This window comes from Rutilus rutilus (assembly GCF_951802725.1).
Source record: "Rutilus rutilus genome assembly, chromosome: 25".
NCBI classification, from domain to species: Eukaryota; Metazoa; Chordata; class Actinopteri; order Cypriniformes; family Leuciscidae; genus Rutilus; species Rutilus rutilus.
The window spans coordinates 29,214,598-29,240,754 of NC_140229.1; the positions used below are offsets into that span (position 1 = coordinate 29,214,598).

General features: G+C 37.0%; 1 long non-coding RNA gene across 1 annotated transcript in view; it reads left to right on the plus strand.

Annotated features, from left to right (window-relative positions):
• The first annotated feature begins 24,839 nt into the window (after window positions 1–24,839).
• LOC311284685 overlaps window positions 24,840–26,157 on the plus strand; it is a 2,314-nt gene continuing 996 nt past the window's right edge. Inside the window, exons 1-2 of the long non-coding RNA XR_014626262.1 lie at window positions 24,840–25,292; window positions 25,382–25,442. This is a non-coding gene — a long non-coding RNA (uncharacterized lncRNA). The remainder of the gene's footprint in view (window positions 25,293–25,381; window positions 25,443–26,157) is intronic.

Consider the following 26,157-nt stretch of genomic DNA (forward strand, 5'->3'; position numbering starts at 1 on the left):
TCTTGGATGTCCATGTCCTAACTGCTGGGATAATCACACAACGCGCATGACATGTCCAATTCGCGAACTAACGACTCATTTGAACCGATTCATTTTAATGAATGGTTAAAACAACTGATCTTTCAAACACTGAACTCAGGAGACGTCTGAATCAATGTATAACTAATCAGTAACACTTTACAATAAGGTTCTATTGATTACATAAATTACATAAAAAGTACAGTTTGCTTACTCAAGCTTAAGCTTTAAAATAAATAAAACCACTTGTTTTTTTGAAAAGCATATGACAACATTTTTCCTCACAGTGCTATCAAGAATCGATAAGAGAATCGTTAAAGAATCGGATCGATAATCAGAATTGTCAGTGGCATTGATATTGATAAAATCCCCATCCCTATGTAAAGACAGTAAATTTATAATCAAACTTTAAAGAACATACATGTTTTTTAATAGTTTTTTTGAGAGTTAAAAGATTAAAACATTTTGCTAACATGAGGTCTTGTGTCGCTGTCAAGTCTTTTTACATCAGTGCAAAACTAGGGTATGCAGATTAAGACCACTATTCATCAGCATGCATTGATTAATCCCATGGCATGTAGCAAAAAAACAAACAAAAAAGAAGGTGCGACCAAATCATATGCAGGTGCGACCAACTGAGAAAGTTGGTGGCAGCAGTGCAACCAGTGGAAAAGTTAGTCTGGAGCCCTGCTTCAGAGTGAAAACGGGTGAATCTGACTGCAGTAGATGTGAAAGATATGGATAAAAATCATACCTGCAAACTCCACACACTAAAAAAGGTGACAGTGTCGGGGGGGCAGGGGTGCAGACTAACTTTATTTTTTTTTATACATGCCATGGGATTAATCAATGCATGCTGATGAATGATGTATAATAATAATAATTAATCTGCATACCCTAGTTTTGCACTGATGTAACAAGACTGACAGTGACACACAATAAGAGCATGTTAGCAAAATGTTTTAATCTTTTAAATCTTAAAAAAAACTATTAAAAAACATGCATGTTCTTTAATGTTTAATTATAATTTTACTGTCTTCACATAGGGATGGGATTTGATAACATTTTATCAATAATAATGCCACTGACGATTCTGATTATCGATCCGATTCTTTTTTCTCTCTTTTTTCTCGATTCTTGATAGCACTGTGTGGAAAAATGTTTTACTTTTTTAAAAAAAAGTGGTTTTATTTATTTTAAAGTTTAAGCTTGAGTTAGCAAACTGTACTTTTTATGTAATTTATGTAATAAATAGAACCTTATTATAAAGTGTTACTGATTAGTTATACACCGATTCAGACGTCTCCTGAGTTCAGTGTTGGAAAGATCAGTTGTTTTAACCATTCATTCAAATTAATCGGTTCAAAGGAGTCATTAGTTTGCGAATTGGACGTGTCGTGTGCGTTGTGTGATTTCCGCCTAAATGAATTATCAGAATCAGAATCAGAATCAGAAAGAGCTTTATTGCCAAGTGTGCTTGCACCCACAAGGAATTTTTCTTGGTACTGAAGCTTCCAGTGCACATATACAAATACAAATACAACAAGAACATAGTAATACAAATTCTAAGAATGAAAATATATAAAAAATAAATAAAAATAGTATAAAAGTAAAAAAGTAGGGTCACAGTTGGGTTTAGTCTGAATAAACATTTACAGATTATGAACATATTTACAGTATTTTGAGTAGTATGAATAATATAAATATCACCTGAATTAGAGAATATTACACTAGACAGTGGGAGTCTAGCGCATGTTACAGATTATAAACATATTTACAGTATTTTGAGTAGTATGAATAATATAGATATAAATATCACCTGAGTTTATTGCACTAGACAGTGGGAGTATTGCACTTACAGGCATATGCTTTGGGGGGCATGTTAAGTGTTCAGAAGGGAAATGGCCTGTGGAAAGAAACTGTTCCTGTGCCTGGAAGTTCTTGTGGCCAGTGATCTGTGTCGCCGTCCTGACGGTAACAGTTCAAACAGGGGGTGTCCAGGGTGAGTGGAGTCTGTGATGATTTTACCTGCTCTCTTCCTCACTCTGGAAGAGTACAGGTCCTGGAGGGTTGGCAGGGGGGCACCAATAATCCTCTCTGCAGTCCGGACTGTCCGTTGTAGTCTCCTGATGTCCGATTTGGTAGCTGAACCAAACCAGACAGTGATGGAAGTGCTTAAAACAGACTCAATGACGGCTGAGTAGAACTGGATCAGCAGCTCCTGTGGCAGATTGAACTTCTTCAGCTGGCGAAGGAAGTACAGTCTCTGCTGGGCCTTTTTCACAATGGAGTCAATGTGATTTGCCCACTTCAGGTCCTGGGAGATGGTAGAGCCCAGGAACCTGAATGACTCCACTGCTTCCACAGTGCTGTTCATGATGGTGAGAGGGGGAGTGCTGGGGTGTTTCTCCTGAAGTCCACGATCATCTCCACTGTTTTGAGCGTGTTCAGCTCAAGGTTGTTATAACTGCACCAGACAGCCAGCTGTTCAACCCCCAGTCTGTAAGCAGACTCGTCACCATTTTGGATGAGACCGATGACAGTGGTGTCGTCTGCAAATTTCAGGAGCTTGACAGAGGGGTCTTTAGAAGTGCAGTCATTAGTGTACAGGGAGAAGAGCAGTGGGGAGAGAACGCACCCTTGGGGGGCGCCAGTGCTGATGGTGAGGGTCCTGGATGTGAGTTTCCCCAGTCTCACTAGCTGCTGCCGGTCCGTCAGGAAGCTGGAGATCCACTGACAGATTGTGGATGGCATGGAGAGCTGAGTCAGTTTGGCTGTGAGAAGATCAGGGATGATGGTATTGAAGGCCGAACTGAAGTCCCAGAGAGATTATAAATAAACAAACAACTAGTAGGCTATTTGCAGTATATTAAATCATTTTTGACAATTATTTTGCACTGAAATGAGTCTGACACTCGAGTCTGTCAGCTCTGACAGCGCTGCATCACGTGCACCTGTGCAATATCATAGCTTATGATTTCCGAAAATAGTACTATGTTGTCAACTAGTGATATCATCACAAGAACTGTTGAGGAATATGCAACATAATTTAGACAATTTTTTTTGTCATATAGTTATAATAATAAGTTATAACTGTCAGACACTATCATTTCACCGTGCATGCCCTCGCAGGCTCGCACCGAGCGAGGCTGAACATGACCTCAGCTTCGCAGCTGAGACACGAATAGACTATTAACTTAAAGGGGGGGGGGGGGTTACAATGGTGTTTCATGTATTCAGAGTTGTTTACAGTGTTAAAGAGATGGATTCTCATGCTAAACATGGCCAAAGTTTTAAAAAAAATTTTTAGACGAATAACAGAGAATTTTCTGTGCCGAAAATCTTACTTCCGGGTTGGTACAAGTTTCGGCTGATTTTTTTCGATCATGGATCTAATGACGTAGACCAGAGAGGAACTCCTTATATGAGCATTTCTCCCGGAAAAGCTCGCCCGCGCACACGTCGACCAGAGGAGAGCGAGACCGCGCACATCAACAGGAAATCATCGGCAGCGCTGCATAGGATTTGTTCAAGAATGTCTCTTCAAAGTGTGTTTTTGGATGTGAGGGAAAGCTTACCGTGTTTAGCTTCCCAAAGAACCCAGCGTTAGGAACAGTGGATGGAGTTTGTTTTTCCGGGGCAAAAATGGAGATGTGCAAGACTGTTTGTTCCCTGCATTTCGACAATGATTGTTTTAAACAAAGCCCAGATCGATGGATTTGCAGATCGTCTAATGCAGTGGTTCCCAATTCCAGTCCTCGTGACCCACTGCTCTGCACATTTTGTATGTCTCCCTTATTTAACACTCCTGAACCAGATCATCAGCTCATTAGGAGAGACTCCATGAACTGAACTGAGTGTGTCAGATAAGAGAGACCTACAAAATGTGCAGAGCAATGGGTCACGAGGACTGGAATTGGGAACCACTGGTCTAATGCTTAAGGATCGAGCAGTCGCAATGATAAAGGTTCGCGGTCGCAGGTGGTGAGTAAAACTGCTTCAAATGTCTCTGTGTGTTGTTAGCAATCATATACTGTCTATGTTAGCAATCGACGCGTTAGCAGCACAGCTTTAACACGGCCCGCCTCCAGACGCTCGCTTTTTTCCGGAAAGACTCGGTACAGCCTATCTTTCTTTTATAAATATAATAAAACTAAAGACTTTTTGGAGATATGAAGGATGCAATACTACTCTATAGTAGTGTTGTCAAAAATATCGATATTTCGATAAATATCGATACTGAAATATCTGAACGGTAGTTAAAGTAGTTAGTTCACCCAAAAACGAAAATTATGTCATTATTTACTCACCCTCATGTCGTTCCAATCCAAGACGTTCGTTTAATCTTTTTGATGAAATCTGAGATCTTTTTATCACTCCACTGACAGTCTACACAACTTGCACAATGACATGCATTTCTGAAGAAAAGCAGAAAGACACAATCATTTTTAAATACTGTGAGTGCATCTGTTTCACCCATTATCTTCTGTTGGATTAGCCTACATTTTTAAATCTTCTGTTTTTAGTTGTTACCAGAGCATTTTCCTGAAAATAGCAATCACACAATAAGAAGTATTTAAAAAATATATATATTTTTCTGCACATTAATGTCAATTAACTATTGAACATAATTGCTTGTATTTTTTATGTATATCCAGTAGTGTCTGATATTCCAAAGAAATTTAACGGTAAAACTTTACAATAAGGTTCGTTAGTTAACTACATTAGTTAACATGAACTAATAAAGAACTGCACCTATACAGCATTTATTAATCTTTAATTTCAACATTTACTAATGTTTTATTAAAACCTTGTAAACATTAGCCTAGTTAATGCACTGTGAACTAACATGAACTAACAATGAACAGCTGTATTTTTATTAACCTTAAAGTTACAAACTTACAAATACTGTAACAAATGTATTGCTCATAGTTAGTTCTTGTTATAAAGTGATACCAATTTAGGCTAACATAAAACAAAGATGAGTACAATTATCATTATCATTAATAAACTGAATTTTGTGTAAGTTACAGTGATAAAAACATGAAATAGGCCTAATGCTGCAAACAGAACACAAAACAGTGTAAAACTAACACAGTAAGCGCGTTTCCTCTTGCTCACACCGGTTTGAATAACATATAACGTTACTTAAAATCTTTTTACATATCTCTAAAATTAAAATAAACAGATTTGAGGGCATTAGCACGTTATACTCACCGCTAAACTGAATGAGTTGACAAGGCCAACCTCGCTTATTGAACTTCTTTTCTTCCAGAAAACGCCTCTCTTCCGTTCCACTTGTGAATGACCACGGGTTGTATTTCTGTCATGTCTTTGTGTTTTAATTGTGATAGTCCACAAATATGAACGTATATGAATGATGTCGTCAGTGAATAATCAACCAAACCGTATTTTATGGAGCAGACACTACGGGAAAATACGCTGACTGACCCGTAACCCGTAATGAGCATCAGCTGATCTCGAGACTCGTTGTGAGGACAACGACCGCGCGAAGGAAGAAGATCTGGTCACGTGCGGGCAATTTATGCGGGCGGGTGAAAAAGTTCGTCTAACAAAACAGCATAACTGCAGTACAAACGGTAGACCTATGAAGACTTCATATGCAAAAACCAAAAAGTCCATCTGAAGGTTTTATATTTATTTAAATAAGCTTTTTTTTAATTTTTTTATTTTTTTTTTATAAAGCTCCTTTATTAGTTTCAATAATTTCACTTTAATGACAACTAAAATGACCTCATTGCCATTAAAGTGAAATTACTAAACCTAAACATAGGAGCCTGATTAAAAAAAAAAAGTCAGATGAGGTTTTTGCATTTACAGTTTTTTACAATTGCTATGACAGATTTTTCAATACTTTTAACAATTTTCCAAAACTCTTAACACAGTTAGCACTACATCCATCTGTGTAAGCTATACTATTAACACATTTCTTGTTGCTTTAACACAAAATGCATACAATTAACACAAATTTAAAATGCTTGAACTTCTTTTACACACAAGCTCAAACAAGACCAAAACAATGGATTTTTACTGCCAAATTTACCAATGCTTTAACACTGTATGTCAGAACAGATAACACCATGTTCTAAACCTAACCTTACAGGCTAAAGTCAAGATAAACAGCTGCTTATATTGTGAATTGAAACACAAATATATCCCCTGTATTTTATTCCATTGCTACTGAGAAACAGCTGATTGAAGTTATGCAAATATGGGACAATGTGGCATTCCACCATTCCGTCTAGTCACAGCCTGGTTTGACGCCCATCAGAGGATGATGTCCATTTTCCTTGCCCCTTACTTCCCTTTCCTCAACCCCATTGAGGAGTTTTCTCAGCCTGGAGATGAAAGGTTTTTGACCATAGTCCACAGGACCAAATGTCCCTCCTGGATGCAAAAGATGCTGCATACCAAGACATCACAGCTGAACACTGCCAGGGCTGGATAAGGCATGCCAAAAGATTCTTCCCAAGATGCCTTGCCAGGGAAGATATCAGGTGTGATGTGGATGAGAACATATGGCCTAATGCAGATTAGAAGATGGCTTTTTCTGTTTGTATATTTTGTATTTTCACATACAGTAATACTGTAAATGGCAGCTATATTGCATATTTTTGTTATCTTGCAGAAATGTCCTGTTGCAAATAAAGCCGTTACTGCAGCAATTCTGTCTCTGTCTTCTTTTTTTCATAAACCATACATTCTATAAAGCTACTCTAAGAAGGGTCATTTATTTTGTTGTATTGAATTTCTGCTGCAAAAAAAACTACAACAAAATGCATGCATTTACATTACAAACAAAACAAAAATGTAGAGCAACTTCAAAAAACTGCAGTGCAAAACACAATCTATGATCAATACAATACTGTCTGTTGTATAAGGGCAGAATTGACACATAAAATAATGCAGTTTCTGTAATTTCAGCTGATGATAGTGTTTTTTTTGTCATTGTGTTATGATTGACTAAATGTTCCTGTTGGAAGAGAACATGTGTTAATGTTTTGAATAATTATTTGATTTTGAAACATGTTTGCAGTGTTTTGTTAGACATAGTGTATTGTGTTAGTGTATTATTGTATTTTGAAAATTAGTTTTGGAGTTTAGTTTACAATGTGTGATTTTGAGCATGAAATTAACCGTTTTGCCAATTGTGTGTTTTAGGTGTGTTGATGCGTTAAGAGTTTAGGAAACTTGTTAAATGTATTGAAAAAACTGTCATAGCAATTGTAAAAAACTGTAAAGTCTTCACATGCATATCAGTGCATCAGTGTTATTGTTTCAATCTGGTTTCAATATACTTCATTATACAGCAGATCTACAGTTGTACTGCAGTTATACTTCACTATAATGAAGTTGTACTTTTTGTACTGCAGTTTTACTGCTGTTGAACTTCAATGTACTGCAGTTATATTGTATCTATACTTCGTTATACTGCAGTGCAAATCTACAGATGCACTTCATTGTACTGCAATTATACTGCTTTGAACTGCAGTTTTACTGCAGTTGTACTTCATTGTACTGCAGTTATTTTTTGTAAGGGGTTAAGGGGAGTAATGATGCTGAAAATTCAGCTTTTCATCACAGGAATAAATTACATTTTACACAATTTATTACATGACATACATATTTTTAAACAGAAATCAGTTATTTCAAATTGTACTAATATTTCACAATATGAAAGTTTATAAAAACCTCTGCTTCTGCAATGATATCAGTTCAAAAACAATATATCAGTGAGAGAGTCAAGGAGCTACAACGACAATATGTCCAGGTATAGTGTACTGTATATTCAATTCAATGTCCAGGTCTATAAGCTTTGCACTTTGCAAGTAGGTAACCTACACAGTAATAGGTTACAGTATAGTATACAGTAATGACATGATTTACATAAACTTTGTTTTGAGAGTTATGGAATTGGAGGCCAGCTAGGCCCCTCATGAATTCATATACATAGATGAGGCAGGATTCAATCTGGCCAAAAGGCGTCGACCTGGATGAAATGTAATGTGAAGGTGGAAGGTTTATGACCATCAGCCACATGACCAGATGTCCCTCCTTGAAGCCATGGATGCTGGCTCCAAGGGTGGATCCGACATACCAAGCAGTTTTATCCCAGGTGCATCGCCTTGGATGATATCAGATGTGATCTTGATGAAAACATGTGGCCTAACCCTAAAGATCGCAGAGATTAGATACAGTAATTTTGTGGGGGGTTTTGTCCCCTGTTGTTTTTTTGTTCAGAATGCTCTTGTGTGTTTCATGGATATTTTGTTCACTGTAAGCAATACTGTAAAACTTTTTCTGTTCTATCAAACCGTGTTTCTACTGTACCTCCTGTAGTAAACAGTAAAGGAATAAAAACTGATTTGCTTTTTACTGGAATGGGAATGCTTATGAATGTGAACAGTACTGTACATGTGGACAGTTCCCAACCAAGAATTTAGTGTAAAACGGTGAATTGCACGTTTTGCATGCAAATACCTGTAAAACTGAAACATAAAAGTCTATGCAGTTTTAGTAATGTCAACAATAGCCAGGATTTTGAAACCTGGTGTACTTTGATTGACTGCATGTACCTTGTGAAGTGAAAACAAGTGTTATTCTTTGACAGAAAAATTTCATTTTGAGTCAGATTTCCAGTGTTTTGGTAAAGTTAGTGTGTGCAGAGAAACATGTGTTCTGTTTTGAAATGAAGAGTTAGTATATATTTAACTAAATGTGTTTTTGAGAAGAAAATGAACCATTTGGCCAATTGTGTTTTGTAGGTGTGAGTCTGTGTTAAGAGTTTAGAAAAAGTATCTGAAGTATGGGTAAGCGCTTGTTAGCGATTGAAAAAAACTGTAACATTTGTAAATACTACAAAAACAATCCATCATTTTGTTGGGAGGTATAGCTTGTCTGTTAAGAAAATGTAAGCATTATGGAAATGTGTTCACTGACTGCATATTGTGTGAAAACGACAAGAAATGTGTGAATGGTATGGCCACAAAAGACCGATGCTGTGCTAATTGTGTTTAGAGTTTTGAAAATGTGAACACTGATTGGACAAACGCTTGTTAGCGACTGAAAAAACTGTATTCCTGTGATGAAAAGCTGAATTTTCAGCATCATTACTCCAGGAAGATGCATATGGACTCAAAAAGCTTGTTTCTTCATGACATTGTTCAAAAGCAACACATTTTGCTAGCAATCAAAATCACATTTTGCTAAAATCATGAAATTTACAAAAATGGTAAAAGTTAATGTAAATGGTAAATAAATAAATAAATGCAGTCCATACTGTATCTAAGGTTTGGAATATTGTTTTTGCTATTGTGGGATGTTGTGTGTTAACATTTGTAAATACTACAAAAACAATCCATCATTTTGTTGGGAGGTATAGCTGTCTGTTAAGAAAATGTAAGCATTATGGAAATGTGTTCACTGACTGCATATTGTGTTAAAACGACAAGAAATGTGTGAATGGTATGGCCACAAAAGACCGATGCTGTGCTAATTGTGTTTAGAGTTTTGAAAATGTGAACACTGATTGGACAAACGCTTGTTAGCGACTGAAAAAAACTGTAAAACATTCTATTACTCTTGTGTCATTCCCTGTAATTGTTTTGTAAAACCTCTCAGTTTGTTCATTCAAGCTGAAATATTCAAACAAGATCTGCAAATGACCCTCTAGCTATAACACATATTTATGTTACCTTGTTTTCCCTTCATGACATTTCGTCTACACCATATTGCATATCTTGCCACATGTAGAATAAAGTTAACTATATATTTATTCCCCCCCTTCCTTTTAGTCCAAGTAGAAATCCTTTATTCCATTCACTTTGTTGTTCAATTCTTTCTTCCAAAATTCCTTCTACAATTTTTTTTATTTTTCCCATAAAACATAAAAAAGATTCGAACAAAAAAGAAACAAATGTAAAAACCCTTCATCCTCATTTTTACAAACATCACATCTTGCGTTCTGTGCAAACCTCATTTTACATAGTCTCATTTTTGTATAAATAACATTATGTCTTAAAAGAAAATTGAAATTCTCAATCATTGGATCCATGTATCTTATTCTTAAATTTCCCCAAATGTTTTCAGTTTCAGTCCCTGGGAATAACCTAGTCCAAAAACTATTTGCTATTGGTTGAACAAAAACCATCATTCTAAAGTAATTATAAAAAAATTTTAGAGAGCAAGATTGAATTGCATGTTTATTCCCGCTTTCTTTTAATAACACTTCAACCTTTCCCTTTCCTTCCTCCTTTTTTTCTATTCCTTCTATCCATTCTTTAGGAATTGCTTTTTTGATTTTGTCAAATTGTTGTTTTTCTATACCCCTTGCTACCTCTTCTCCAATCCCCTCAATTTCATCTATTATACCTTGAAGTGGTATAAAGCCATCTATTACCTCATACAGAATATCTCTAACTTTAACTATTCCAGCTGCAATCCATTGTTTAAAATATAATTCCTTCTCGTCATATAACACATTAGAATTTAGAAACAATGGATGATTCAAAAACTCTTTCATTCCTTCTGGCTTATACACAACTGTCGGTAAAAATTCTTTCCACGCCCCTAAAACTTCTCTATAGAATTCTGGTATACCCTTTAACATATGTTCCTTCAGTTTCATCCATATTATTCCCTCGCCCATATTAAGACCTCCACACTTATTTAGAAAGAATTCCATTCCGTCTTTCCACTCTTGTCTATTATCCTTATTTAAGAATTTCTTCATTATCTTAACCCTCAGACTCTTCATTCTTAAAACAGGATCTAACAAACCTAAACCCCCCTTCTCAACAGGCCCTTTCATTGTGTCGTATGCTATCTTTGCTGGTTTGCCATCCCATATACATTTTAAAATACATGTTTTCAACTTCTTATAAACACAAATTGGTAATGGAGTTACCTCTAAAGCATACCATATTTTTGACAGCATCAGAGCATTCACAATCAAAATTTTCCCTCTCAGGTTCAAAAATCTTTGTCTCCAAAATGTCAATCTTCTCTCAATTCCTCCTAGAATCTCATCCCATATTATGTCTCTAGTTTTCTTTTCCTCCTTCCCAATTCGAATTCCCAGAATTTTCATGTTTTCTGTCTCCTCTTTAAAATTAAGATAGTCAGGTAATTGTTTTGCTGTTCCTATTCTCATCATTACAGTTTTATCTATATTTACTTTTGCTCCTGAACCCTTACAATATTTTTGTATTTTCCCCATAGCTCCTTCAATGCTCTTAATATCCTTTAAAATTAAAGTTGTGTCATCCGCGTATTGGTAAATGTTTTGTTCTTTTCTCATTCCACCAAAGCCAACTCCTTTAATACTTTCATCTTCTGCAACTGCTAAACCTAAAGGTTCTGCTACAATACTATATAATAATGCAGATAAAGGGCAACCCTGTCTTATTGACCTTGTTATGCTAAAAACATCTGTCATAAAACCATTACACTTCACAAAACTAATTGCATCTTTAAATAAAGACCTAATCCATTTTACAAACTTATCGCCGAAACCAAATTTCTCTAAAAGTTCAAATAAAAAATCATGTTCTACCCTATCGAAGGCTTTTTCTAAGTCTATACTAACCATATATCCCTTCTTTTTACTTTCTATCATATAACTTATTTTATCCCTTATATTACTTACCGTATCTGTAATTTCTCTCCCTATAATTGAATATGCTCAATTCGTTGTTATTATTTCTGGTAAAACCTTCTTTAATCGATTAGCCAAAACTTTGGCCAATATTTTAAAATCTGTATTTAACATTGATATAGGCCTATAGTTCTTTAAATCTGCTGAATCACCTCTTTTCTTGAAAATTAATTTCACCATTCCTACTCTCATCAATTGACTCGCTTGCCCTTTATCATATATTTCCTTATATATTTCTTTTAAAAAAGGTGTTAATGTTTTCTTGAAAGCCTTATAAAATTCACTGGTCAATCCGTCTGCTCCTGGACTTTTGCCATTGTTCAACTGTGATATTGCTACCTCTATTTCTTCATCTAAAAGATCCGTATCACACCTTTCTTTATCTTCTTTAGGTACTTTTGTTTTTATCTTACTTAATAGAAACTGCTTTTCTTCTTCTTGTGTCCCTTCACTTTTGAAAAGATGTGCATAGAACTCTTTTACACTTCCCAATATCTCTTTGATTTCCTTTGTTCTACTTACATCCTGTTTTAGAACCTCCTTTATTGTATCAGCCTTTTGTCTATTTTCCTCTAAGCTAAAAAATAATTTTGTGCACATTTCTCCTTCTATTACATGGTTTGCTCTACTCCTTATCATAGCACCTCTACATTTTTCTTCTTCAATCTCCTTTAGTCTGCTCTCATATACTAAAATCTTTTCTACATCCCCATTCTCCTTTTGTAATTCTTCTTTCAAAACATTTCTTACTGTTAGTTCTTCTTTCCTCTTAGCATTTTGTATCAAACTACTGTACCTTATTGAATATTTCTTTATCTCATACTTTACATTATCCCACCATACCCTCTTATCTTCTTCATACATTCTATTCCCTCTCTCATTCGTTATAATTTCTTCTATCTTCATTTTATACCCTTCATCTTTTAAAAGTTCATTATTTAAACACCATACCCCCTTTCCTCTCTCCACCCCTGTTTCATTCAAATGTACCATTAACATTCCATGGTCACTTAAAGAAGTCATCTTATAATATATCTTATCAATCTTTCTTTTCATATTCCTTTTAATCAACATAAAATCTATTCTACTTTGTTTCATTTGATCTTTTACCAGCTGTCGTCTTGAGAATTCTTTTATACCCTCATTCATCTCTCTCCATATGTCTATTAAATCATATTTATCCATTAATTTAAGCAATTCTTCTCTCCCACTATCTCTTTTATAGACCATGTCATTTGTTATATCCATTCTACTGAAAACTGTATTGAAATCACCCATTAGAATAACCCTCTCCCATTTTTCTATCAGGCCATTTAAATGATTAAAAAAACATTTTCTTTTCTGCCTCTGCATTTGGTGCATGTACATTACACAGAAATAATGTTTCCCCTCCTATAGTCATTTTCACAATAATGCATTTTCCTTCTTTATCCTTGTATATGATTTCAACATCATCACTCATGTTTCTTTTACATAAAACAGCAACTCCTTTCCCTATCCCCCCTTCTCCGTTATTATAATAAATTCCTCCTTTCCATCTTGTTTTAAAGCTGTCCATCATTTCATCTTTCCAAGATGTTTCCTGCAGTAATATTACATCAGCTTTTTTACATAACTCTTTCAGTTTCCCAAATTTATCCACATTAGTTAATCCTCTAACATTGATTGAAACAATACATAGAGTCATTAAAAACAACACATTCATGTTTCATTCTTTTCTCCCCCCTTCTCCATTAAATCTTCATCTTCTTCTGCACTTAAGCTCATTCTCCTTCTCTGTCCTTTTTCTCTACTTTCTTCTACATTGTGTTTATTCAATATTCCTCTTTTCATTCCCCTCCTTAGCTCCTCCAAATTAACTTATATGCATTCCTCAACTTGCACCTTCTCATTTTTATTCTCCCTCCTCTCTTTTATTGTATCATCCACTGGGCCCACAATTCCTCCTTCCGTGATCCCCTCCATCTCATCCCGCTCTCCTCTCCCTGACTCCTTGTCTCCACCCTTTTCTTGCACATGCCCTTTACTATCTTCATTGTCTACTACAGTTACATCCTCCTTTTCTCCATTATTGACAGTGTCCATCATTTCCATAGCATCCTCATATTCACCATTTTCCGTTTCCTCATTAATCTCTTCTTCATGTTCACTTTCATAATCACATCTCATAAATGCTTTCTTACAATCAGGACATTTATCAGCTCTACAGTCTTTCGCAAAATGTCCTTGCTCATAGCATTCGAAGCATTTAAAGTCAGGACAGTCCCTTATGATATGTCCTGGCTGCATACACAAGCGACACAGGTTTTCCTGTCCATCGTGAATCACCCTAAAGTACTGTGTGCCATCTGCAGTTTCGAATTTTGCACTATATGGCAGTGAAGTTACTTCTTTAGGAAATTTGACTTTCACATACCTCGTTCCGTCCGCAATATTAGTTCCTGGATATACTCTTCTCCTTATTTTCATTAGTGGAGTGACTCCCCAAAATTTCAATTTGTCCTCAATCACTTCGTCACTTCGTAAATATGCCGGCAGGTGAAGAAAAGATACCATGTGCTCTTTTACCTCCAGCCTCCTTACTTCGAAGAATTCGCCCTTAATTTCCATTCCGTCCACCAACACGTCGCAAACACCCACACACTTCCAATGTCAGCTCATATTCCCTGCCATGCCTTGGTCTCACAGCCAACAGTTTGCCAAAACCAATCTTCTGTGTTACTGCTTTAATGATATCTTCAGCTTTTACCTCCATGTTGTCTCTCAAATCAATCACCACTGTGGCTTCTTTCAGGTAATCCACTCTCCTCTTTACGTTCCGTTGTCTTTCATGATCCATATTAACTCTATTCGTCTCTCTTGAACCTTTGTTTACTTCATTTCGCACAATCCGTTGTTCCAGTCCTCTTTCCATGCCTAGGTCGTTGCCATGTGGTCCGTCCATTGTTCAAACAAAACAAAGATCGCTTCCAAGCAGATCAACTGCTTGGAGCTTAAACGTGTGCCTTATAAACAAAAAATTAAATCTTCTTCCAAGATATAAACAAAGAAACAAAAATTTGATAATAAAGCTTAAGAAGAGCCTTTCTCTCCAACTGCAGTCAAACACACTTCCTTCCTGCTCTAGGGCGTTGTTACGTACGTGTACGTATTTAGAGGGTTGTAATAGGGATGTGGGTAGTTTGTCTTTGTTGCGGTGTGTGGGTGTGTGTGTGTTTCAGATACTCATTGGATCAACCTACAGCCTGTCAGTTTGTCCTGAAGGATGATGACGTCTCGGTTCACCCTATCCAATCACATTCCACCACCTTCTTCAAATACCCGTATCTCTTCCACGTCCCCAGCTTTTTGGCTCACTTGACATTTGCATTTGTTTGGCTCGCTGGTGTTTTCTGTGTGTCTATTGTTTGCATTAATCGATTGTCATAGTGGTTGTGAAGTGTTTTTGTTTGTTTTACTGTTCATCCTTGTTCAGTCATCACGGTGCATGTGAGGCTGGGAAGGAGGGAGCAGGTTAGTAAGTCGCGCGACATACATTGCGCACCACGTAGGACAATTTTGAATTGTATTAGACACACTAGTTTAGGAGAGTGCCACACCCTGTAAGTTTTGTTATATTGTAGTTAGTGTAGTTTTGTTAGGGCGTCTTGACGCCGAAGACTTTTCTTTTCTACATTTTTCGTTTGGTAGTTAGTTTAGTTGCATTCATCTTCTAGCTAGTTTGTTCTGTTTTATTTATTTATTTATTTCATTTGGCATCTCTCGAGCTCGCCTTCCCACCTTTGTTTGTTTTTGTTTAGTGTTGTTAATTGTCGTTTTTCTCATTGTTTGTAAATATTGTAAATATTATTTTCTCTTCATTCTTTCACTTTTGGGTTCTGTAAAATAAATACTTTTGAGCGGAGTTTTTGAGTTGATCTTTTTCCTTTTATTGCCCGGTCCTTCATATTAAGTTATACGCACATCTTTATTTAAATGTTATATTCCCTTACCCCTATCTAAAATCAAAAAGGGACGTAACATATGGGGGCTCGTCCGGGATATAAACAATTGGATTCTTCCCGGTTATTTATATTTATTGTGTGTGTATATCTTTATGCTGGATTTTCCGGTAACAAAAAGGAAACGCTTGTGTACATTACCAACGGTTATAGTGACAGTGGCGTTAGTGTAGAAGACATGAGTACATTTGATTTACAGTCATTTATTGTTAAACCAACTTTGGACACATTTGACAAGTGCAGAAAGGATGATTTGTTAAAAATCGCTGACCACTATGGGATCGCTGTGGTGAGACAAGCACTAAAGAAAACAATTAAAGCTGCTATCCATCAAAGGCTGGTTGAACTTCATGTGCTTGTGTTGACAGATGCGGATGGTGAGGAGGCCGGCCGGTCTGCAGTGGAGACGTGTCCAAAAAGCCCTGTTACGTCGGAGAAGGCGCTGAGCGAGGCATCCGAGGTGGAGGTTGAGGCTGAGACCAAGGCTGCCTTGCCGCCCTTTTATCCTTTTTCTCCGCCTTCCCGTGGTTCTAGTGGCGATGTGCGGCTTAAGGTCCGAATCGCCCGTATGCAGATGGAAGCGCAGGAGCGGGCAGAGACACGTAAGGCCGATATGGAGATGCGTCTCAAGATCCGCAGTTTAGAGATTGAGGCTGAAAAACAGGTAAAATTGAGACAACTTGAGTTGGAGTCCAGGGACGTTGTCTCTGGCTCGGTTGTGTCTAGTCCTGTCGTTACCTCACATGCTGCAAGTGATGTTTCAACAACTGCCTTTGATGTTGGTAAGCACATAGCTTTAGTGCCTCACTTCAGAGAAACCGAGGTGGATACCTATTTTTCAGCGTTTGAACGCCTAGCATCCGCACTTAAATGGCCGAAAGAGGTATGGTCTCTTTTATTACAATGTAGGTTGGTCGGAAAAGCTCAGGCGGTTATTTCAGCACTGCCGGTAGAGGATAGCTTGCAATATGAGACGGTGAAGAACGCTATTCTCCGCGCTTATGAGCTGGTGCCCGAAGCATATCGACAGCGATTTCGAAACCAGAAAAAAAACTGCACAGCAAACGTTCGTAGAATTTGCCCGTGAAAAAGGAATGCTTTTCGATAAGTGGTTGACTGCGAGTAAGGCGAAAGATTTTAATTCTTTAAGGGATTTGATGCTGTTGGAGGAGTTCAAGAATTGCTTACCTGAACGGGTGGTCACTTATTTAAACGAACAAAAGGTTACGGATTTGTCTCAAGCTGCGGTTTTGGCCGATGAATTTGTTTTAACTCACAAGAGTGTATTCGTTTCGACTCGATTCGACAAAACGCTGTCTTTGCCTGCGCCACAAAATTTGAGTTCCCGTGTTAAGGTTAACACACCACAGTCCAAAGAAACAAGAGAATGTTTTTATTGTCATAAAACAGGACATGTAATTGCCGACTGTTTAACTTTAAAACGAAAACAACAACCTGGACCACCAAAACCAGTTGGTTTTGTGAGAACAGTGCCCGTATGCTCTGATAGTGTGCAGAAAACGGATGAGTTTGATGAGAGATTTAAACCATTTGTGATGAAAGGTTTACTGTCAATAGATGGTAGACCTGAGGAACAAAAAGAGATCCAGATTTTACGAGACACTGGGGCAATTCAGTCATTTATTGTATCTGAGGTTCTTCCATTGTCAGAACGGACATCTTGTGGTTCAAGTGTACTAATTCAAGGTATTGGAATGGACATTATAAAGGTGCCGCTACACCGCGTTCATTTACAGTGTGAGTTGATTTCAGGATTTGTTAAGGTTGCGGTACGTTCCTCCCTTCCTGTGAAGGGGGTTACGTTTATACTTGGCAATGATTTGGCTGGAGGAAAAGTAGCACCCGTTGTAGAAGTGGTTGACAAACCTGATTGTTTTGTTAACGCTAATGATATTGCTGATAAATTTCCGGATGTGTTTCCCGCAAATGTTGTGACGCGCGCGCAAAAGAGAAGAGTAGGGAACGACATTACGTTGAATGATTCATTCATGTTGCCACTCTTTGCTGAAGAGAGCTCTTCGTCCGAGTTGCAGTGTTCTAATGTTGTGAAACCTGATCAAATGGTTGAAGTTGTGACTGATTTAGAAGTGTTGACTGTACCTATCACACGTGAACGGATGGTAGCATCACAGCGAGATGATCCTTCTTTGACTAAGTTTTTCTCTGCTGCTGAGCATCCAAAATCAGTAAAAGACAGAAAAGCTGAGTATGTGATAGACAATGAGTTACTGTTACGTAAGTGGAGACCTGTCGCTGGTATGGATAATGAGTGGGAGGTTACCTGTCAAATTGTGTTACCCACTGCTTACAGACAGCAAGTCTTAAGTTTGGCTCATGATCATCTGCTATCAGGTCATCTAGGAATTACGAAAACATACAATCGTATATTAAGGCATTTCTTTTGGCCTGGTTTGAAGAAAGATGTCTGTCAGTATTGTAATACCTGTCATGTGTGTCAGGTAATGGGAAAGCCAAATCAAAAGATCCCGCCTGCTCCATTGATTCCGATCCCTGTAATTGGAGAGCCTTTCGAGCATGTCATCTTAGATTGTGTCGGCCAAGACCAAAGACCAAATCAGGAAATCAGTTTTTACTAACAATTATGTGCTCTGCAACACGATATCCAGAAGCAATTCCACTGAGGAAAATTACTTCTGCTGCAATTGTAAAGGCACTTATCAAATTTTTCTCCACATTTGGACTGCCAAAAGTTGTACAGACGGACCAAGGAACAAATTTCCTTTCCAAATTGTTCAGACAGGTGTTAAAAACCTTGGAAATATCGCACAGAGTTTCTAGTCCGTATCATCCAGAAAGCCAAGGTGTACTTGAACGTTTCCATCAAACGTTAAAATCAATGCTGCGCAAATATTGTTTAAGCTCCGGTAAAGAGTGGGATGAAGGAGTCCCGTTAGTCTTATTCGGTGTTCGCGAAACGGTTCAAGAGTCACTTTGTTTTAGTCCTGCAGATCTGGTGTTCGGACACACTGTGCGTGGTCCACTCAAGATTTTAAAAGAGGGAATGTTGCGTGAGGATGCCGAACCTAAGGAAAATATACTGGATTATGTTAGCCGATTCAGGGAGCGCTTACATAATGCCTGTACGTTTGCAAAAGAGTCTTTGGCTGTAGCTCAGAAAAGCATGAAAAAGCATTTCGACATAAAGTCTGTTGCTCGTGAGATTAAGCCTGGAGATGAAGTATTGGTACTTTTGCCAATTCCTGGTTCTGCTCTGTCCGCTCGATTTGTTGGTCCATACGTTGTATCTAAAAAGTTGAGTGAGACAGATTATGTCGTGCATACTCCGGATCGAAAACGGAAATTTCGGACATGTCATGTAAACATGTTAAAGTTGTATTGTTCCAGAAAATCACCTGAAAGGACTGCGGAGGAAATGGATATTCCGAATTCTGGCTCTGTTGCTACGTCTGTTGCAGTTGTTTCAGCACCCACTGCCGAGGATTGCGAGGTGATATCGCCATCTGCTGGTGAGTCGCTTGTTGACGATGGCGTTTCCCTTCGTAACGCTCAGGGGTGTGCCAGATTGTCTAATTCTGAAATACTACAGTCATTGCCATCGTTTCTATCTGATTTATCCAAAGCCCAGAAGCAGGATGTTATAAAAGTAATTCATGATTTCCCTATGCTGTTTGGTGATATTCCATCTCAAACGACTGTGTTACAACATGACATTCAGATCACATGTGATTTTCCAATCAAACAACATGCATATCGAGTAAATAGTACGAAACGATCAGTGATGAAAACAGAAGTTGAGTACTTACTAAAAAACGACCTAGCTGAACCTAGTTTCAGCCCATGGAGTTCACCGTGTCTTCTTGTCTCAAAACCAGATGGTACATTTCGATTCTGTACAGACTACAGAAAAGTAAACTCTGTTACTGTTCCAGACAGTTATCCTCTACCTAGGATGGAGGATTGCATAGACAACTTGGGTTCCGCAAAATTTGTAACTAAACTAGATCTACTTAAAGGTTACTGGCAGGTCCCTCTTACACCACGTGCTGCAGAAATATCCGCTTTCGTAACTCCTGATAATTTTCTACAATATAAGGTAATGGCGTTCGGATTGCGAAACGCTCCGGCAACATTTCAGCGTCTAGTCAATATTGTATTATCAGGAGTACCAAATTGTAATGCTTACCTTGATGACCTGGTGATATATTCCTCTGACTGGCCTGAGCATTTGTCCCTCCTGAGAACAGTATTCAAACGCTTAGCCAGTGCGTCCTTAACTATAAATCTGGCTAAATGTGAGTTTGGGAAAGCCACAATTACATACCTGGGTAAGGTAGTCGGTCAAGGTCAAGTTCGGCCGGTTGGTGCAAAAGTTTCCGCTATTGTTGATTTTCCTGCGCCCACCACACGACGAGAGCTACGCCGTTTCCTTGGCATGGCTGGGTATTATAGGAATTTTTGTCGAAATTTTTCAACTGTTGTACATTCCCTTACCAGTCTGTTAAGTCCTACAACTGATTTCGTGTGGTCTGAATCATGCCAACATGCTTTTAATAGCATAAAGACCCTGTTAAGTAGTGCACCTGTTCTAGCTGCTCCGGATTTCTCCCGTCCGTTTAAGTTATAAGTGGACGCGAGTGCGTTAGGTACTGGCGCCGTACTTCTTCAGGAGGATGACATTGGTCTAGACCATCCAATTTGTTATTTTTCGCGAAAATTTAACAAACATCAGATCAATTACTCCACCATAGAGAAGGAAGCCCTTGGACTTCTTTTAGCGCTACAATTTTTTGAAGTTTACGTCGGTTCATCTGCTTTACCTATGGTTGTATATACTGACCATAACCCATTGGTGTTTCTGTCAAGAATGTATAATCATAACCAACGACTGATGCGTTGGTCATTATTCATGCAGAACTATAACCTCAGCATAAAGCATAAGAAGGGTTCTGAAAATGTCGTTGCTGACGCATTGTCTAGAGCATAATATATTAAGATATATATAAAAATTTTGGGTCCACAAATTAATGTCTTATGTTTATGATTTAAGTTTAAATCTTTAAGGGGGGAAGTGTTACGTACGTGTACGTATTTAGAGGGTTGTAATAGGGATGTGGGTAGTTTGTCTTTGTTGCGGTGTGTGGGTGTGTGTGTGTTTCAGATACTCATTGGATCAACCTACAGCCTGTCAGTTTGTCCTGAAGGATGATGACGTCTCGGTTCACCCTATCCAATCACATTCCACCACCTTCTTCAAATACCCGTATCTCTTCCACGTCCCCAGCTTTTTGGCTCACTTGACATTTGCATTTGTTTGGCTCGCTGGTGTTTTCTGTGTGTCTATTGTTTGCATTAATCGATTGTCATAGTGGTTGTGAAGTGTTTTTGTTTGTTTTACTGTTCATCCTTGTTCAGTCATCACGGTGCATGTGAGGCTGGGAAGGAGGGAGCAGGTTAGTAAGTCGCGCGACATACATTGCGCACCACGTAGGACAATTTTGAATTGTATTAGACACACTAGTTTAGGAGAGTGCCACACCCTGTAAGTTTTGTTATATTGTAGTTAGTGTAGTTTTGTTAGGGCGTCTTGACGCCGAAGACTTTTCTTTTCTACATTTTTCGTTTGGTAGTTAGTTTAGTTGCATTCATCTTCTAGCTAGTTTGTTCTGTTTTATTTATTTATTTATTTCATTTGGCATCTCTCGAGCTCGCCTTCCCACCTTTGTTTGTTTTTGTTTAGTGTTGTTAATTGTCGTTTTTCTCATTGTTTGTAAATATTGTAAATATTATTTTCTCTTCATTCTTTCACTTTTGGGTTCTGTAAAATAAATACTTTTGAGCGGAGTTTTTGAGTTGATCTTTTTCCTTTTATTGCCCGGTCCTTCATATTAAGTTATACGCACATCTTTATTTAAATGTTATATTCCCTTACCCCTATCTAAAATCAAAAAGGGACGTAACAGGCGTTCTCAAAGTGGTATGGCCGTAAGCGAAATCTGCTGCCAAAAACGGGCTTTTTGAAGAAAATCAGAGACAATTTTAGGCATTTTGAACAAAATCAGAGACAATTTTAGGCATTTTGAACAAACTCTGAGAGTTTTTTTTTTTTTTTTTTTTTTTTTTTACCAAAAATGCTTACAGCACCTGGTATTCCCAGGCGGCCTCCCATCCAAGTACTAACCAGGCCCGACTCTGCTTACACTGCATAAAAAGTGGGATTTTCGACAGTTACCGGCGCTGTAGATTGTCGTGGAAGTTCAGGTTTACGACTGCAAACGGCAATTTACAGGCAACACTGCAAACTGTCGGAAATTGTCGGAAATTGACGTGGGACTTGCTTGCCCCGTGACCCCCCTCCCTCTAATGCTTTAACATGTAAATGAGACTGCTGTGAGCTTTACAAATGCAAATGAGGGTAGCAGGGGGAGTTTTATCCCAGGTGACTCAAAGGTATTAACTTAACCCTCAGAGAGTCTTCGTTTAGCAGTCACACTCAGTGCCTTCCCGGTCAGAAGTGACCGGACACCTAAAAATGAAACTTCCTCCATCCCAGTAAAAACCAATGCAATTTATTTTTGTTCTATAATATTTATTCTTTTTAATTTAGTATTTTGAGACAATTTGATTGAACTTATTAATATTTATGCATTATTTATAGTCCATTTTTTGCCATTGAAAATAATGATTAAATTTTTTTTTTTCAATTTTTTCAATTTTTTTTTTTTTTATACAGTATTTTCGGTTAAAATAGAGACTAGGCTTTCAGAAAAAAAATAAAATAAAAAAAATAAAATCAATTTATTAAATATAAAATGAAATAAATCATGTTATTGCATGGGTTTACCACTAGATGCCTGTATAGCTCTAAATGGAGATGCTTGTGAATTCTAGTTGTTTTTGGACCAAATTACTTACTTTTAAGATGTGGATTGAATGTATTTTTTTAGAAATTCTCAAATAATACTTTTTGCCAAGGTTTATAACATTTTATTAATTATTATTTTAATAATTGTAATAATTATTATATTAATTATATATATATATATATATATATATATATATATATATATATATATATAATTATAATTATTAATTATGTTATGTTTTTCACTCTTGATATATATATAAATTATAATTATTAATTATGTTATGTTTTTCACTCTTGATGTTTTAGAGTTTCACCCCTTCATTGCTGAGCACTTTTTTTCTGCATCGTGGCCGATTTGTAGAGAATTTTTGTGTTTTTGTCAATTTCCCATTCATTTCCTATGGGGGTCATTTTTGACCGAAGACCACGAGTGTGACTATTTTTTTTATGACCACTTAGCATGCTCGGATCATGAACTCAATTTTTTTGTGTGTTCACATACCTAATGCCAGAAAAGTCACCAAGTTTCGTAACATTCCGATGAAGCTGTGATTTTTAAAAATTCAAAACAGATTTTTTGTAATCTGAATTTATTGGTGTGTATGTGTATAAAAGTGTGTTTGTATGTGTGTGTGTGTGGGTGGGTGTGAATTTTTTGCACTCTTGATATTGTAGAGTGTCATCCCTTTACTGCGGTGTACTTTTTTTTTGAATCGTGGCCGATTTGTAGATTGTACAGACAAAAATTCTGAGAATTTTTGTGTTTTTGTAAATTTCCCATTCATTTCCTATGGGTCGGTCATTTTTGACCGAAGACACTGAGTGTGACTATTTTTTTTACGACCACTTAGCATGCTCGGATCATGACCTCAATTTTTTTTTGTATTCACATACCTAATGCCATAAAAGTCAAAAAGCCAAGTATCATAACCTTCCGATGAAGCTGTGATTTTTAAAAATTCAAAACAGAAAATTATTTGGTCAGAAGTGACCGAAGACTCTCTGAGGGTTAATTCAAAAAAAAATACAATATTTATTTATAACGCAAAATTAAAAACAGCCAAGGCTGACCAAAGTGCTGTACAGGGCAATAGATAAAATGCAGGGCAGAAACAGGACAATTAAAAAAAAAAAAAATAGTTGTGTCAAGGGGTATTAAAAGTTTTCAAGGATGTTTTGAAGATGGAAATTGAGGGAGCTAGTCTGATATAGAGGGGTAGACTGTTCCAAAGTTTTGGGCCTGCAGTCGCAAAAGTGCAGTCGCCTCGTTTTTTAAGTCTGGATCTGGGCACGATGAGAAGACAGTGATCACTGGATCTCAAAGTACGAGATGGAGTGTACGGGCAGAGGAGATTGGTCAGATATTGGGGGGCCGGTTTGTTAAGAGCTTTATACACAAATAGTAAAATTTTTAAATCAATCCTGAATGTGACAGGTAGCCAGTGGAGTTTGAATAAAATAGGGGTGATCGACTCATATTTGCGTGTCCCGGAAGTCTAGCCGCTGCGTTTTGAACTAGCTGTAGACGAGAGAGAGAGGCCTGAGATAGCCCAAAATAAAGTGAGTTACAATAGTCTAAGGCCATCCTTAAAAATATTCTTGTTTGCCGTAACCCGACCGACCCTGTCAGTTTAGTAGCCTACCGACCCAATTATTTATTTTTTCCCCCTTTTAGTCCGACCGACTTGCCGGCTGAAACTTGTGTTAAGACCTTATTAAGTATTGTGAATATAAATTCCGTAGGCCTGCATACAAACATAAGCTATAGCAGTGTGATTTTTATTTCAAAATAAGAGATTTTTGTTTAACAGTAACACCAGTGACACAACTCCAGGGGACCACTACTTTCATTATAAATTTTATAATATGTATTCTGCATTTTTTTTTATATATATCATTTACATAATATATTTGATAGTTATGTATACATTATTGTATTTTAAATGGTGTAAAAATCTGTTATTGACCTCAAAATAAAGCATTTTCCCTCTGTACATGACTGGGGACGAGCACTTCTGTGGTGCTTGAAATTCTATATAATTCATAAAAATCAAATATTGCCACATTGATGGCTCAAGAGGGTGTAATTGTTCAAATAACAAATTGTTTTATTTTAAAATGTAAAGAAATTGTAACCTTAAAGTGTTTTTTTAAGTGTAATATTTCTGTAAAGGCTAGGGACAGAAAAATGGACATTTTCATAGAATGACCCTCTTACATTTTCAGCTTAAATTGATATATTTAATGAAAGTAGCTAGATTAGTTATTATGTGTCATTAGCAATAGCCAATGTTATGTAAAAAAGACACAAAACCATTTATTTCAACAATTAATTTCAATCAGGCTTTGCCACAAAGGTAAAATGTGCATTCCATGCAAACAGCATCACAATCTCTTAGAGCCCAACCACTGTGCATAATACAACACGAACAGAAGATTGTATTTGACTCATGCTGCATACACATACGCAATGACAAGAATTATGCCTACTGTACATATAGAGTTACAACTACGATTAGAGTTGTTTACATAAAATGTACCTCGTTTCTATTTTGCATTAAAAATGTTTGTGGCCCCTTTAAGAAATTCCTCTCTTCTCGCAATACTATTCACTTGTGCTGGACGCGTGCGCGCGACCAGAGAACGGCAGCCATTTTTCATTGTTCAGGAGAGCTCCATGACGGTGCGTGCATCGATCGGATTCTGTGTTATACGTTCTTCTTTCTTGGTAAATATTACTCCAATATCTTTAATATGCACAAATAACTTGTGAAGCGAAGTTAAAAGAACATTTGATGTGTACATTTTTGTTTATAGATTTATTTGGAGCGCATGTGTGACGAGTGAACCTCGTGGTGATCGGACGGTAAAGGATTGGGTATGTACGTTTTATGGTTTATGGGGGAAATTACTGATGGCATGTTTATTTGATAAATCTGTTAATGAGTTGAATCTATATTCTGTGATTATACAGTATAACTTTATGGTTAATGCATATTTCTGGTTCCGCATGGCATGATTAAACGTGGGTTGTGGCTTTGTTTATGTGCTTTTATTTCTCTTGTAACTTAGGCCTAAGTTACCTCAGTATTCCAGTTTGTGTTATCGTATTTAATTGTAGCCTAACATATTTTGGTTTGGAGAAATCAATTTAAATCTGACCAGTTGCAGTGTATTACACTGCATTTCAGTTTGAATTGAGTTAAGTATTCTGTGGATTTGGGCATTGATCCACTGGTTATCTTCAAATTTACTTTAAACTGTTTCTACAATTTCTTTTCTTTTTTTTCTTTTTTTACTAGTGAAATATTTTTTTTTCTTGTGAAATCTCTTCGAACAAGGCAAACTTTTTTCTTAATCAGACTTTTATCTGTTTAATTGTGCTTCCATTGACCGCTGTCACTTATTTTAAACAGCAGTCAGAATAAAACCCCAATTTCAAAAAGCATAGTTTGCTTCCGGTGTGTATTTCTGCAATTTCACCCGGTTGCATTTTTTCTCCTTTGTTTAATTTTACTGTGACTTATGTTGTTCTTATTAATTTTACTGTGACTTATGTTGTTCTTATTAATTTTACTGTGACTTATGTTGTT